We start from the raw sequence: 17,363 nt of genomic DNA, 5'->3' as shown, positions 1-17,363 counted from the left end.
TGGAGCAGGAGTGCTGATAAGTTCTTGGATTGCAACCAGTTGAAGCTGAAGATATTTTTACAAGTAAAGTAAAACTGGTCCATACTTGCACTGGGTAGGGGATCCAAAATTTCCACATCTCCATTTTGATAGCATGCACAGCTTTTGTAATGAATGTGTTGAGCCCCCATGTTCCACTGTTATAAAGGAAAACCTCTGAGAACTAATTAGTAAATGCTTTGCTTCACTAATGACCGAGCTGAAACACTTATACACTGACAAAAATCTCTGGAATGCGCTTCTTAATCCAAAGAAGACATTTATTATTTCACTACGTAAGGTTACTAAGAGGAGGTTAGCATGCTGAAAGCACACGTTCAAAAATAGTCACAGCAATGAAATGAAAGAATGTACAAATGATTATCCACTGCAATATACACAGCAAATATATGTATCTATATTATAATGCAGAGAAAATAATGAATTAAAAAATATGCATCACCGTGAGAAAAGGTCATCACTGCTTCATCTCCTTCCTATTCAGCATCAGATCTCCAGATCCCAGAATCGATCGAGGAGAGAGAGAACGAGAGAGAGATCAGTTATCCTCACAGGAATGATGGCACACTCCAGCGTCCTGGATGTGCCTGAGATCTGCAAACACTCTGTCCCCGGTCTATCTGGTCTCGGCCTCTTATACTTTGAACAAACCAGTGGAACATTTTAGAACCCCCCCCTCCCTGGCAGAAGTTTATTTATTTAAAAAAATGCTGATTGCTTTAGGCCTGCTTTGAAAATAACACGCCTGGACTTGGCCTCTATCCCCAGGTGCCAATACAAAACTAGACCGTCCCTGCCGTCTGAGTACATTCTTCTCAGCCTAAGCCCTTGGTTGGAAAAAACACAAAGAATAAAAACATGAGCACAGTACAACGTGGAAAACTACCTGCAGCTTTTAACATGGCAGTTGCTAATGTTAATGCTAAAATAAAGTCAGTAGGCAAAATGAATCTGGTGGTCACTACAGGGAGTGCAGAATTATTAGGCAAATTAGTATTTTGACCACATCATCCTCTTTATGCATGTTGTCTTACTCCAAGCTGTATAGGCTCGAAAGCCTACTACCAATTAAGCATATTAGGTGATGTGCATCTCTGTAATGAGAAGGGGTGTGGTCTAATGACATCAACACCCTATATCAGGTGTGCATAATTATTAGGCAACTTCCTTTCCTTTGGCAAAATGGGTCAAAAGAAGGACTTGACAGGCTCAGAAAAGTCAAAAATAGTGAGATATCTTGCAGAGGGATGCAGCACTCTTAAAATTGCAAAGCTTCTGAAGCGTGATCATCGAACAATCAAGCGTTTCATTCAAAATAGTCAACAGGGTCGCAAGAAGCGTGTGGAAAAACCAAGGCGCAAAATAACTGCCCATGAACTGAGAAAAGTCAAGCGTGCAGCTGCCACGATGCCACTTGCCACCAGTTTGGCCATATTTCAGAGCTGCAACATCACTGGAGTGCCCAAAAGCACAAGGTGTGCAATACTCAGAGACATGGCCAAGGTAAGAAAGGCTGAAAGACGACCACCACTGAACAAGACACACAAGCTGAAACGTCAAGACTGGGCCAAGAAATATCTCAAGACTGATTTTTCTAAGGTTTTATGGACTGATGAAATGAGAGTGAGTCTTGATGGGCCAGATGGATGGGCCCGTGGCTGGATTGGTAAAGGGCAGAGAGCTCCAGTCCGACTCAGACGCCAGCAAGGTGGAGGTGGAGTACTGGTTTGGGCTGGTATCATCAAAGATGAGCTTGTGGGGCCTTTTCGGGTTGAGGATGGAGTCAAGCTCAACTCCCAGTCCTACTGCCAGTTCCTGGAAGACACCTTCTTCAAGCAGTGGTACAGGAAGAAGTCTGCATCCTTCAAGAAAAACATGATTTTCATGCAGGACAATGCTCCATCACACGCGTCCAAGTACTCCACAGCGTGGCTGGCAAGAAAGGGTATAAAAGAAGGAAATCTAATGACATGGCCTCCTTGTTCACCTGATCTGAACCCCATTGAGAACCTGTGGTCCATCATCAAATGTGAGATTTACAAGGAGGGAAAACAGTACACCTCTCTGAACAGTGTCTGGGAGGCTGTGGTTGCTGCTGCACGCAATGTTGATGGTGAACAGATCAAAACACTGACAGAATCCATGGATGGCAGGCTTTTGAGTGTCCTTGCAAAGAAAGGTGGCTATATTGGTCACTGATTTGTTTTTGTTTTGTTATTGAATGTCAGAAATGTATATTTGTGAATGTTGAGATGTTATATTGGTTTCACTGGTAATAATAAATAATTGAAATGGGTATATATTTTTTTTTGTTAAGTTGCCTAATAATTATGCACAGTAATAGTCACCTGCACACACAGATATCCCCCTAACATAGCTAAAACTAAAAACAAACTACAAACTACTTCCAAAAATATTCAGCTTTGATATTAATGAGTTTTTTGGGTTCATTGAGAACATGGTTGTTGTTCAATAATAAAATTAATCCTCAAAAATACTACTTGCCTAATAATTCTGCACTCCCTGTAATGTGACGGTGTAGTGCTAGGCTAAGTGCAATGTGGAGTCAGTGGCCAAAACTCACATATCATTACAGTAAGTAAGCTGTTAGTCAGTCTTACATAACTGTATAAAATCTTGCAAACATTTTAAACAAGCCCATAATTCAGAACTCTATAATTTTGTTATATAAAATGTGTAAAATTTAACTTGCAATTAACTGATGTATTTAAATGTCATATTTTCTATGATTTGAACCAAAACTAATTTAATAACTTCTAAGTTAGTGGGTTTTCACTTGAACTGTATGTTCTTTGCTGATTTTAAAAAGAAACACTTGCACCTTTTAAGCTCCTGAGGGACACTAAACTCTAGGCCTTAAGAGTCTTAGGATTACGTACCATTGGATGCTGATGCTTGCCTTGCTTCTTAAATCATGTGGTGATGTTTGTAATGGCTGTTGTCCAAGATTTACTATATAATGCTGGGAATTGTCTACCAGCCAAGTTATGCAGTAGAAACAATTAATCCAGAAGAATTTGTTTGTGGTACAGTTCTACAAACAGTAGTAACATTGTGGTATGAATTTTCAGTTCTACTTGTCTCGGGTAGTACTGTTTACTTTGTGGGCATTATCCTGGATCCCATCCCTATTTCTTTCAGTTAAATGGTTGCAAAGGTTCCTGACTGTTGAGATGAAGCCCTTGACACAAGAAGGCCACTGGAAAGAAGCTGCGGTACAAGGAAGCTCAGCAACATTGCACATCTGTTTCTGATGCCTCCTTCTCAGCATCACCCTCTCACCTCCTCGAATTCACCTCACCCGACTTTGATCTTACCTAAATCTCACCACTTCTCAGCCTAATTTCTCTTCAGCCAACTTTCTCTTCACCCTTTTCACCTTCCAATACCACCTTAACCTCTCCCCTCATTGTATAGCACTGTCCTAAGGTAACCTCCTCTTACCCCACCATCGCCACCACCGCATCCTTACCCAACATCAACTTCACCTCAACTTCAGCTTGTCTTGATAGGCAGCGCAATATTGTTTTATTCACTGATATGTCAGGATAAGTCATGTGAGGAATTGCCTTCAGATGGACACCTTTATTCCACGTGATAGTCCAGCAATGAAAAAAAATAGCAGATGTTCTTTATTCAAATTTTTGAAGTTGCCACAAAAGAAAACTAGGCAATGTATTCCTAAAGATGTTCTTTCAGAAATAGCACAGGCCAACAGTAGATCTCTTTACATCCAATCCAAGATCCCAACGCTTTATCTCACGTATGTTAGATGTTTGCGATTTGTATTCTTTTGGCAAACAGATAAATGCTACATTTCTCTCCTGTTTTACCAAATAACTCCTTTGATTACAAGGCTCAGATGTTACATTCATGTACATCTGTGCCAGTTTGCAACATTATCTTGGTAGCTTTGACATGGTTCAGCTAGTTCAGATTCCCAGAACTTTTGTGAGCACTGTCTCCCAAAAAAAACCAAACGTGTGTTCTCAATTGTGAACCAAAGATTGCATACACTTGCAAATCTAAGGAATTAGCTAAGTCTGGTTAGATCTGTGTAGCGAGCTAGGGAGGAATCCATGTTTAACTTAAGCGTCTACAGTTGCATTAGGCAGCGCTATAATTGCTCCTATGATAAAGCAAAAATACCTCTGTGAGAAAAATAAAATACCATTTAAATCATGAGCATTGTGGCTATAATATGTGTTGTAGATACAATTGTGTCTCTACAGAACCTGGAAAATTATGTGATATGGAGAATGCTGACTACTGCAAAGCAGGGCTGTTCATTGCAAGAGCAAAAAAAGGCAAGTAGGCTAGACAGTGTTTATTTCTGAAAACGATTTTACAATAAAACTCTTCAGTCACGAGCAAGGGATTGACTCAAAGCCCATTCTGTGTGTTACTTTAGGCAGAACAGTACTAAAGAGAGTTAGTAAAATAAAATAAGATCTCTGGCGGCTCCACCATTTTTCAGAACTATTAATACAGAAGGTAACCAGTCCTTCTCTTGAGCCGCTCCATCCCCGTAGAATTCCTTTCTGGATAATGTTAGGCAGTAAAAATACTTGCTTGTTTTTGGCAGATTTTTGAAAACACACCAATTTAACCTTGATCTGTGGTAAATAACCTAAAGTCATAGTCCATTTTGAACATATTAACTAAGCATGACTGCCTTTGGACCTTATGCTGCATGTCATTATCTTTCACAGAACTTGTGGAAGTGTCGGTTCAGCTAAGCAATTACTTTACGAACACCTAAGGTGAGATATGTCTGATGCAAGTTCCCTAATATCTACATTTCAAGGTCTGAAAGGGAATGTGCATAATAGATGTGTAGTCCAAATTAATTTATTTCATTGTGCTGGTTCATACCTGTTGTTTTAAAGTAAGTGGAAATCTTCATATGTACAGCAAAGTCAGTGGGCAACCCTATAAAAATCTCATGAGTAGGGTACTGAGGCAGAGAGGTCTTCGCCCCAAGTTATCACTAAAGATGCTGCCAGACTGCTGTAGTATCCATTCCTGTGCTGATAGCCAATACAGAGAGGAGAAGAGCTGAACCAGCTAATGCCTTTTCCTTCAAAGGGAACACACTCTTCTTGCGATCGAAGTCTGCTAATCGCAGATTCTGTGCTATGAGCAGGTATGCAGTGCACTGCATCCCAAGAAACTCCAGAGGCAAGTTAGCTTCTCCATGGTTTCAAAGTATAGCACCTAAAAGTAGTCTTTAAGGTGTTAGGATGTCACAAACATTCCAGTCATGTTAGAAACGTTCATGTTTTCGTTGTTAGTGACATGCATTAGTGCTGTATTAATTATATTTTGTGAGGAAGGATGAGACTTTTGAAGAAGCACTTTTGAACATTTAGGCCCTCATCATGACATTGGCGGTAAATCCCGCTTACCGCCACGGTGATGGATATTTGTTGGCCATATTATGACACACACACACAACAAACTGACAGACTACAGCCACGTACACAAATCTGCCAGCCTAAAGGTCAGTGGTAAACTGTCAGTACCAACACCCTTACCGTTACACCAACAAAACAACGGCCACCACATCATGACCCACAAATCACCACAGCGGACATTCAACTGTGGTAAATCATTGGCGGTACACACCGCCACACTCACAATGGACACCCAAATACTAAACTACACAACATTGGCCAATTTAAAAAAAAAAAAAAAAACACACACCTAACACCCATACACACACCACACCCACCCACCCACCCACACCACTATTAAACACACACACCCACTTTACCCACAACACCTTACGAATACAAATCATTGCCACCAGACAGACATCAAGGCCACGACGACAACTACACACACACACACATCCCTCATGCACTCCACTACACACACCCAATCACACTACCCAACACCCACACACTTACACACAACACCCATGGCCCCACAAAGGCACCCCTGTTTCACAGATGAGGAGTTGCGGGTCATGGTGGAGGAAATAGGGTAGAGCCACAGCTCTTTGCAGCACAGGTCCAGCAGATATCCATTGCAAGGAAGATGGAGCTATGGCGGAGAATCGTGGACATGCATCCAAGAATAAGGGACATCGGGAAGAGGTGGAACGACCTAAGGGGATGGTACGTTCTGTTGCAGCATGGCACGAGCCCTCCATCCAGAGGACTAGAGGTGAACCCCCACCTCCTCCCCCACAGCTCACAGCATGGGAGTAGCAAGTCTTGGCATTACTGCATCCTGAGGGCCTTACTGGAGTAGCCAGAGGACAGGACACTGGTAAGTCAACATTTACCACTTATCACTCCCCATACCTTCATGCCATCTCACAACCTCACCCTCATGCCCATCACTCCACTCCATCCCACACACTGCACCAGCGCAGATGACTAACCCCAATGCCAAGCCCTGCATGGCATACCAATGCATGGACAGCCCTCCCAGCCCTGCATGGACACCCATTACCAAAGCATGCACAGCATAGGGGTACTAACAATCACAAAATACATCACCATATACATTCAAAGGTGGCAGTGCAACAGCAACGATAGAGGGGGAAATAGGGATGTACAATATGTCACAGGCATGAAGCATAATACATCAGTTACATCCCCACAGGTGCCCCAGCCAATCTTAGCGGAGAGGAGGTGCCACGACTATCCAGTCCCCCAACAGAAGATGCCCCAGTGATGATAGTAACTCTGGTCTTCAGGATCTGGATCAACAACCTGGCCCATCAGGAACCACTGGTCAGTCGTTCATCCTAGCCCACTCCCAGTCCACCACAGAGCCTCCCCCAAAAGTATCCAAAACCACAGCACCAACCCAGCGTACCCACACCTCTGTCCCCAGGATACGTCAATCTGCAGTGTTCCCACCTGTACAGGGACCCCAGTCCACACCTTGTCCCAAGACAATCTGGGACCTGGGCTCAGTTGCAGTGGGCACATCGTTCAGAGGCACAGGGCAACAAGGACACTGGGAGGACAGGCCCAGGGAACCCACTCCTCGAGGCACTCACTAATGTCCTGGGGGCTTACCAACAATCCCAGTACACGATGGGCCAGATCCTGAACAACATGCAGGAGAACAAGCAGCGGCCAAATCTTCGACCTGGCGGAAAGGAATGTGGCTGCACATTTGTTTTAACCAGGGCAGACAAAACCGTTGTCAGCATGAATGAAAACATTAGCTGTGACATTCCTGCTGCCAAGCCCACTGTCACTTGGGAAAAAAACAGTTCCCAGGAAATGGAGCACTGATAGCACTTGCACAAGAGAGGGGGGGGTCCCATTAGGTTGACGGATAGCTGATATCAGGTCAGGCTCCAATTAGGCACACAACTCTGTGATTGTGGCCCTGTCCAATCTATAAGTCAGTATTTTGTGCCTGTCCTCCAGTGTGCCAAGTCCACAAGGGGACTGTACACGGGGGTTTGTCTTCTTCTCCCATTCATCCACAGTAGTAGGTATCTAAGGGACACAAGAGTGAGTAGGCTGTCACAATTTGAAAAATGGAACCCGCACCTCAGAGCATTTATGTGATGGGACAGTGGGATTGCAAGGTATGTGAAAATCTAGGCAGTGACGCAGTTAAGGTTAATCTGATCATTTTCCACCACCATGAAATGGGGATCGCCTGTCCTGTATGTGGGGACAGGTGGAAGTGAGGTAACTCCACCGACGTTGGGCATGGTGGCAGAAAGCGGTCTTGCACTGCCGTGCAATTCCTCATTGAATGGTATGGGGCTCTATGGAGTACAGTTGCCTTTGGGGATCAGTGGTGACGGTGTACACCGCCGCGGACGTGACCGCCATTTTCTATCTGATTCCTCACTTGTTTCCTGACATTCAACAGGAGAGCACCTACACTGCGTGTGCTGCTGTGACCTGTGTCTGGAACCTGCCATGGCCTGTGTGACTGGGGAAAGGGCCCCTGCCTTCACTGCAGAGGAGTTGGAGCGATTAGTGGATGGGGTCCTACCCCAGTACGGACTGCTGTATGGGCCTCCAGACCAACAGGTGAGTACACCTTGGGCATGATGCATGTGGGAAGAATGCATGGAGATGTGTGTGCAAGCATTGTGTCATCGAAGCGGGGCGGGGGGAGAATGTCTTGTGGTGGTGTATATGGTGTGCATCGGGCGATGTTTGTGCCAGTGGGGATGGAAACAGGATTGGTGGGCCATATGTGTGACAGGCTGGATTGTATGTGTAATGGTGTCCTCCCGTCTGTATCGCCTCTGAAGATCAGCGGCCATCAAAAGACGGGATTGGCGTTCCATCGCCAAGGGTTCCATCGCCAAGGAGGGCGGAGCACCCACTGTCGGAAAGGGTGGGAGGACCGGAGACGCTGGGCACGGAGAACCGTGGAGGCCCAGCTGGGGATGGCCTCCCAACAAGGAATGGGTGCCTGTCTGAACCTGACCCCCTCCAATCCCCCCCCCGATGGCCTACCCAGATCTGGATGGGGGCTTGAGGGCATCACAGCAGCCACAAGGGGGTGAGTACAGTGGCCGTTACAACAATAATTTGTAGGTGGCATGAGATCCGGATGGTCAGTGTCAGTTAGTGGGTGCCCCTTAATGCCAGGCCAGACATTGCAGCGTGATCCAATTCAGGGGTAATGGTTAAAAGGGAAAACAAGTTAACCTAGCTAGGTTGCATTCCATGTCAGACAGGGCAGTGGGTCCCAGAAGGGGTGCAGTTGGCGGTGGTTGGCCCTCATCTTGCTGTGGCATATTGCCAATTGTTTGGCAGTGCAATGCATAGTGCTCATTCCTGATCCCTGTGTGTGATGATACTGTGTATGCCTTCTGTGGTGTTGGTGCAGTAATTGACTTGAGGGCGAGGGGAGCACCACGGCGGAGACAGGAAGTAACAACACTGACTCAAATACCTCCTCCGATGGAAGCTCCCTGGTGGTGGCGGACACCTCTGTGACCCCCCGTACCAGCACCGCCCTCCCAGTAGCCCCTCAGCGAGTTTCCTGTGCCTGCTCACCCAGGACGGTGGGCATCTCCTTCGCCCCAGGCACCTCAGGCCCTGCCCCAGTGAGCCCTGCTACCCTGAGTGAGGAGGCTATTGAATTCCTGAGATCCTTCTCTCTAGGGTAGTCAACCATTGTGAATGCCATCCAGGGGCTGGGTTCCCAGATGCAGCAATGCAGTGCATTCCTGGAGGGCATCCACAGTGGATTGGGGCCGAACAGAGATCAATCAATCAATCAATCATTAAATTTATAAAGCGCGCTATGTACCCGTTAGGGTTTCGAGGCGCTGGGGAGGGGGGGGAGGAGGAGGGGGGGTGTCGCTGCTATCTTTCGAAGAGCCATGTCTTGAGGAGTCTCCTGAAGGTGAAGAGGTCCTAGGTGTGGCGTAGTGAGGTCGGGAGTGAGTTCCAGGTCTTGGCGGCGAGGTGGGAGAAGGATCTGCCGTCAGAGGTCTTTCGCTGGATTCGGGGGACGATGGCGAGGGCAAGGTTGGCAGAGCGTAGTTGGCGTGAGGGAACGTAGAAGTTGAGTCTGGTGTTCAGGTAGGTGGGTCCGGTGTCGTGTAGTGCCTTGTGTGCGTGGGTGAGGAGTTTAAAGGTGATCCTTTTGTCCACGGGGAGCAAGTGGAGGTCCTTCAGGTGGTGGGAGATGTGACATCGTCAGGGTATGTCGAGGATCAGGCGGGCGGATGCGTTCTGGATGCGTTGGAGTCGTTTGATGTCTTTTGTTGGGATGCCTGTGTAGAGTGCGTTGCCGTAGTCGAGTCTGCTACTGACGAGGGCTTGGGTCACCATCTTTCTGGTTCCTGTTGGAATCCACTTGAAGATCCTGCGGAGCATGCGGAGGGTGTTAAAACAGGAAGAGGAGACAGCGTTGACCTGTTTGGACATGGTGAGAGCAGAGTCGAGGATGAAGCCGAGTTTTTGTGCATGGCTGGCTGGGGTGGGTGGGGGGCCCAGGGCGGTGGGCCACCAAGAGTCGTTGCATGCCGAGGGGGTGCGACCAAGGATGAGGACTTCCGTCTTGTCGGAGTTAAGTTTCAGGCGGCTGTTGCTCATCCATTCGGCAATGGATTTCAGTCCCTCGTGGAGGTTGGCTTTGGCGGTGAGAGGATCTTTGGTCAGGGAGAGGATGAGCTGGGTGTCGTCAGCGTAGGAGAGGATGCTGAGGTTGTGCTGGCGGGCCAGTTGTGCGAGGGGGGCCATGTAGACGTTGAACAGTGTTGGGCTTAGTGAGGAGCCTTGGGGGACGCCGCAGATGAGGTTGGTGGCTTCGGAGCGGAAGGGTGAGAGTCGGACTCTCTGGGTTCTGCTGGAGAGAAAAGAGGAGATCCAGTTGAGGGCTTTGTCTTGGATACCGGCTTTGTGGAGGCGATTTAGTAGGGTGCGGTGGCAGACCGTGTCGAAGGCAGCGGAGAGGTCTAGGAGGATGAGGGCTGAGGTTTCGCCGTTGTCCATTTGTTGTCTGATGTCATCTGTGGCGGCGAGGAGTGCAGTCTCTGTGCTGTGGTTGCGTCTGAAACCGGATTGTGAAGGGTCTAGGATGGAGTTGTCTTCGACGTAGTGGGAGAGCTGTGCGTTGACGATCTTCTCGATGACTTTCGCTGGGAAAGGGAGGAGGGAGATCGGTCGGAAGTTTTTGAGGTCGTTGAGGTCAGCCTTAGGTTTCTTGAGGAGGGGTTGGATTTCTGCGTGCTTCCAGCTGTCCGGGAAGGTAGCGGTGTTGAAGGAAAGGTTGATGATCTTGCGGAGTTTGGGGGCGATGGTGACGTCGGCTTTGTTGAAAACGTGATGTGGGCAGGGGTCAGAGGGAGATCCTGAGTGGATGGAGTTCATGGTCTTTAGGGTTTCGGCGTCGTCTACTTGGGTCCAGGTGGTGATGCGGTCGGCGTGGGAGGAGTTGTTGGGGGTGGGGTCTGGCGGAGGTCTGTCGCAGGCTCTGGCCTCCTCTCTGATGGCAGCCATTGTCCCTGTACCTACCGTCCCCCCTCCAACTACCACTTCCCAGTCTTCTGAACCCCAGCCCATCCCATGCACACATACAGACGAGCATGTGCACAAGAGTGGCACAGTCAAACACAGACACCACACTTCAGCCCACAAGCACTCATGCAAACACCAGACAGTTGCAGACACAACCACATCCATTGTCTCCCCCTCACAGTCACATCGACACTCACACCTGCATGCACTGCATCAACATCCACCACCAGTATCACTACACCAAGCAGCACACACACCTCACTAGCAGACACCTCTACAACATCCATCCACGCGTCCCCTGTGTCCTCTCCCACCCTTTCTGTCCCCCCACCAAAGGACACAAATGCAAGCACTCAGACACACAACAGCCATCCACCTCACACATGCACACTGCCCATGCAACTGCACCCAAGTCTAGCAGACGTACACTTCAAACAACCACTCCCTCAACCTCCACTCACATTCCTCCTCCCGCCCCACCGTCCCTAAGAAGCTTTTCCTTGCCCAACACGACCTCTTCCCCCCCCCCCCCCCTCGAATCCTCCCAACCCCCAAGGCCCCTGTCCTGCACATAATAGGATCCCAACAACCCAGCCCAGCACCTCAGCCAAACAATCCAGGCGGACAGTGGAGGGGCCTTCTAGTCGTGGAGGCAAGACAGTGAATGATCCCAATCCACCAGCCAGGAAGGGTAAGGATCCCACACCTCCTGCCATGAATGGGAAGAAGCCCTCAACTCCTGCCATGAAGGGGAAGGTACCCGCACCTCCTGCCATGAAGGGAAAGAAGCCTGCACCTCCTGCCATGAAGGGGAATAAGCCCTTGACTCTTGCCATGAAGGGGAAGGAGCCCTCGACTCTTGCCATGAAGGGGAAGGAGCCCTCGACTCTTGCCATGAAGGGGAAGGAGCCCTCGACTCTTGCCATGAAGGGGAAGGAGCCCTCGACTCTTGCCATGAAGGGGAAGGAGCCCTCGACTCTTGCCATGAAGGGGAAGGAGCCCTCGACTCTTGCCATGAAGGGGAAGGAGCCCTCGACTCTTGCCATGAAGGGGAAGGAGCCCTCGACTCTTGCCATGAAGGGGAAGGAGCCCTCGACTCTTGCCATGAAGGGGAAGGAGCCCTCGACTCTTGCCATGCAGGGGAAGAAGCCCTCGACTCTTGCCATGAAGGGGAAGAAGCCCTCGACTCTTGCCATGAAGGGGAAGAAGCCCTCGACTCTTGCCATGAAGGGGAAGAAGCCCTCGACTCTTGCCATGAAGGGGAAGAAGCCCTCGACTCTTGCCATGCAGGGCAAGAAGCCCTCGACTCTTGCCATGCAGGGCAAGAAGCCCTCGACTCTTGCCATGCAGGGCAAGAAGCCCTCGACTCTTGCCATGCAGGGCAAGAAGCCCTCGACTCTTGCCATGCAGGGCAAGAAGCCCTCGACTCTTGCCATGCAGGGCAAGAAGCCCTCGACTCTTGCCATGCAGGGCAAGAAGCCCTCGACTCTTGCCATGCAGGGCAAGAAGCCCTCGACTCTTGCCATGCAGGGCAAGAAGCCCTCGACTCTTGCCATGCAGGGCAAGAAGCCCTCGACTCTTGCCATGCAGGGCAAGAAGCCCTCGACTCTTGCCATGCAGGGCAAGAAGCCCTCGACTCCTGCCATGAAGGGGAAGATGCCCTCGACTCCAGCAGAGGCTGGCAGGGTGACACCACCACCACCAGTGGTCATGGAGCCCTCACCTCTAGCAGAGGCTGCCCAGGAGGCACCTTTACCTGCTGAAACAGTGCAGCCCTCACCTCAAGCAGAGGCTGGCATCGTGACACCAGTGGTCATGGAGCCCTCACCTCCAGCTGAGGCAGTGCAGCTCTCACCTCCAGCAGAGGCTGCCCAGGAGGCACCTTCACCTGCTGACACAGTGCAGCCCTCGTCTCCAGGTGACAGTGCAGCCCTCACCTCCAGCAGAGGGCATATAGGCCACCCTCCTGGGACTGCTGTACAAGGAGCCCCATCCAGAACCAGTGGGCAAGTCACCCATCTGAGAGACTGTGGCCTTGCACTCCCCAGCACAGAGAAATGGGCATGGAGCCCCCTCCAGAACCAGTGGGCAAGTTCCCGAATTCAGCTGAGGTGCCCCGCACCCCCCTGAGGAGCCTGCCCACTTGCAAACTGATGCCCCTGCAGAGTTCTGTACGGATTATGTCAGGAAGCAAGTTGGGCCTTGGACTGTGCCCTGTGGGCGCTTTGTATTTTGGACTGAGCATTGGCCCTTTGTGGACATTTATACATATCTCTTTTTTTTGTCCAATTGGTCCATTTGGTGGCTGTTCTCATTCAATACATTCTCATTACTGCCTTCTTGTTGTCCTTGCATTAGTGTTGTGTACCATTCTTTTTCATCTGTAGCTGGTTGTGTGTGTGTGTGTGTGTGTGTGTGAATGGTGTGTGTTGTGCGTGTGTGTCACTCCCCTTTTCCTCCCTCCCTCCCTTGTGTGCTAGGCGTCACACCGTCGTCGTCTTCATCTGCGTTGGTGTTCCAGGTGGAGCATGGCGTAGAAGATCTTCAGGAAGGCTTGCAGTTCCGGTTTTATGGCCGCTTTGTCCTTCTCTGTCTCTGATGGTGAGTCTTTCATCTTCTGTGCAGTGTTTCCACCAGGCTTTTGATGGCGTTGGTTCCGCCGTGGAAATCGTGGCGGTGTGCTGTTGTGATATGGTGGGCGGTACGTTGTCTTCCGTCTGGCTGATGATGGCGACTGCCTTTGTGCGTTGTGTTAACGCTCTGATGGATGGTGTGGTACATTGGCTGTCTATGGGAGTTCTCACCGCCATGGTCATTATTTGGCTGTAATTACCGCTTGTCTGTTGTCAGTATTTCTGCCACGTTATCTCTCACTGCCAGTGTCATAATGACCACCTTAATGTCCTTTCTTAGTGCAGCGTTTTTGTGTTCCATTCTAATGAAACAAAATTGGGTTTGAATTACTACTGTGTCCCTGTCCCCTTATAGGCCACTGGCAGTAACCCAGAAAGCACAGATACCACACCAACAATTGTCAAGTGGGGTTGCCTGGGACTACAATAACCTGGACTTTCACGCTCAAGCCCACACACCTGTGGGAGGAAAAGCCAAACCTTGTAGAGGCAGGCCATAGTCCTAATTTACGTAACATGGTGCCCATTGTGGGACATTCAGATTTTTGTACACATCCATAGTAATCATGGAAAAAATTAATCGCCTATTACTTTTGGTTTGTCAAACTTTACTCTTAAAAGGTTATATCCCATCTGTGGTTTTGTATGTTTTTGAATCTTAAATTAAAATAGTGTTCCTTTCAGTTGGGATAAGAATAAATTACAGAGAGGCAGTTATACAGCTTCTCGAGAATAGGGGTATGCCCACAGAGTATGCCTTTGAAACATTTTACTCATGGGTGTGGTTTGAGGCTATAGATGCTGCCTCGGGCACTTTCAGGATTATAAAACGTCAGCACTGCGTGGACAGTATAGGGCATGTAAGTATCTGAAAATCCCTTTAACTTACCAAGAGCATGAAAATTGGTTTGCTGGTGAGAGGAATGTTAGATCCAGTCCAGTGAGTACTGAAGGTGCAAAATGGCCATTACTATCTAGATATGCATTGTGTCTACATCCTGAGACCCTGCCACTCGCTGACGTAGGGATCTTAAATTATACACTCCACTTATTCAGGCAACTCATTCAATGTGTGGTATGAACCATGAACACTAGACCAGCTCTAGCTGGACCAGTCATACAAGGGCAGGTTGATGTACAAGCAATCAATTCACAGACACTGTCATGGGAAAAATGTCCAAGAAGTGTGATGAAGATGCTGCTGGATTGTTCGTGACTTCACATAGTTGGAAGTGATTAGGCTCACATGACTCCCCAAGACAAGTGTAGAATACTGACTGTGTCTTCTCTTTGGGTGGCACCATTCTAAAGTGGAGTGCAACATCAAGAAGAGTATTTGCATGTATTTACACTAACATGCATGGTACACCCACGCTATCACTTCTCCCTGAGGTATTAAAACAAGTAAAAAAGAGGCATAGGGCTGCACTGGCTCTGGACTTGGGTATGCAGTTAATGGTACATTTTCAATAGTTCCCTCAATCATCTTAAGTAACCTTAACAGTGAAGCATATGCATTGGCTATATGTAAGAAGTTTTCAGCCGATCCAGTTCAAGAGCATGAACAGGAATTGCAAAGAATAGTTAGGGAATTATATACCTCTGTGGGCCATATCTTGGGTACATGAGCCGTTAAACTTCATTTAAAATCTAGTACATTAAGGGTTACTTTAAGGAAAAACTTGTAATGGAAGGTAGGAAGGTGGGAGAAAAAAGACGGGCTCGATCTCCAGTAATTTGGGAATCCAGCCAGGCTGATTATAATTTGAGGGACTGTGATAAAATTAAACGGCCATAATGGTATCCGTATTCTCATAGCCACTGTCCCAGTTCTTTTGAGTATGACAGTAAACAGCAGAGAGAGGGAGTCAGCCCAAGTACCATAGAATAGAATATAGCAAGCAGAAAGGTGAAACCGGAAGAGAGACTGAGGTCACTGTAAAGAGGTAAAAGAAAGATTCAGACTCTAAAACTCAATTTAAAAAGAAAACAATAGCAGGACTGCCCAAGATACATGCCAAACCAGCTGCAGAAACTTCTGCGAAATGGCACTTGGGCGAAAAACACTTCTAAACAAAACAGCAAAAGTTACAATTGTGCATCAGACTCTCCAGAGTTTTCTAGTTGTGAATCAAACGGATGATTCCATTGATATAATATGATAGATTCTTATAAAGCATGCAAAAACCTGGGGATGTCATGTTTGGTTTTTTTTTATGTATATTTTGTGGGGTTGGGAGTGCACCTTCCCAAAATCCCACCTTTGTTTTTTCTTTAGGGTTAGTGCCCATACCCGTGCATTCTTTTTAGTCATTGCATTTTCCTGTCTGCATCTTATACTCTGTGCCAGGGAAATGTCCGACACTGTAAGTGATGTAGTAGTTCGAGGTCTTCAAACTGGTGTGGGAAAAGTAGGAAGAGACGGTACTACTCTCCCTTGGTGGTCTGAGCTCTCAGGTTCTAGAGGATGAAGTTGGTGTTGATGGTGAATCTGAGTGACATCATTGGGTAAAGATTGGAGACTGGAACTGTTAAGCTTTTTGTAGGTGCTGGGCATTGAAGTCTGAATGTGGACAGTTTGGAGCAGAGGAGATTTTCATGTCAAATTGTATATCAGTGTATTAGTAGTGAAGTTTACTGTGGCTGTCTGTGATTAAAGTTGCAAGGGGCGCTGTGTAGAAGCTGTTGATGAAGGGACAGGACCTATCCTTTGGGACGCTGTCAAAGAGGTGGCTATTTGTCAGAAGTGATGTTGGGTGGCTAGATAAGAGAGCCAGTGGACACACATTCACAATGACTATCTTCAATACTTATGGCGGTCCATGGACTGCCATACCAGCAGTGGCGGTCACACTGCCGCAACCTTGGCTGTCTGACTGCCACATTACAATGCTGCGGAGCACACCACCTCCACCGCCAGGACCATGGATCCTGACAGGTTGGCAGCTGTGCAAGTTGTGATCAACCATGTCAGTGCTGATTTTGGCACCCCGTGCTGATTAAGACTTGCCTTTCTGCTGGCATTTCCAAGGTGGGGACCTCCCCAATGGAAAGGATGGCAGAAAGGCAGGGACGAGCCACAGGGGGCCCCTGCACTACCCATGCACAGGAGCCCTGCTGTCAGCACACTCGGAATGTGCACAGTCTGGCTGAGTGTGCTCCTGGCGCACACAGTGCGACGGCATTGACCTTTTGCTCTCCCTGAGAGCCAATGCCGCTGCACTGTCTGCCGGTTGGGGAACTCATAATACGACGATGGGGAGGCCGCCAGCTTGGCAGCCGCTTCCCCACCATTGTAATGATAGTCCCTCGGTCGGACCGCCAAAGTCCTAATAAGGCCCTTAGTGTGTGGATGAGTGTTGAATGATTGATGATGTTGAAGACAGCTGATAGGATCAGTAATATCAGAAGGCTTGGTTCTTCTTCTTCTTCTTTGCCTTTGGGTCAGCAAGGTGAGTCTGTGATTCATGAGATGACTGTTTTTTCATGCAGGTTGGGTAGTCATTAAGGAGATGGTTGCCTTTGATGTGATGTTGCAGTTGTGCATAGTCTTACTTTTGATGATCTTGCTGATGAAGGGTCAGTTGGCCGTGTTTTGGGAAGTTTATTGTGGAGTGAAAGGGTCTGTGCCTTCTTGAGGGGTTTGGAAAGACTCCTTATGTGAGGGAGGCATTAACAGTGGTAGGCTGGGGTGAGAGAA

The 17,363-nt window shown here is 48.2% G+C and overlaps 1 protein-coding gene across 4 annotated transcripts in view; it reads left to right on the top strand.

Moving 5' to 3' along the window:
• The window catches only part of BNIP2 (BCL2 interacting protein 2), a 281,093-nt gene that overhangs the window by 196,909 nt on the left and 66,821 nt on the right, over positions 1-17,363 (top strand). The gene's annotated exons all lie outside the window — the stretch shown is intronic.

Source organism: Pleurodeles waltl, chromosome 3_1 (assembly GCF_031143425.1).
Source record: "Pleurodeles waltl isolate 20211129_DDA chromosome 3_1, aPleWal1.hap1.20221129, whole genome shotgun sequence".
Classification (NCBI taxonomy): domain Eukaryota; kingdom Metazoa; phylum Chordata; class Amphibia; order Caudata; family Salamandridae; genus Pleurodeles; species Pleurodeles waltl.
Note: the sequence above shows the minus strand (reverse complement) of the source record. Positions and strands in the feature narration are given on the sequence as shown.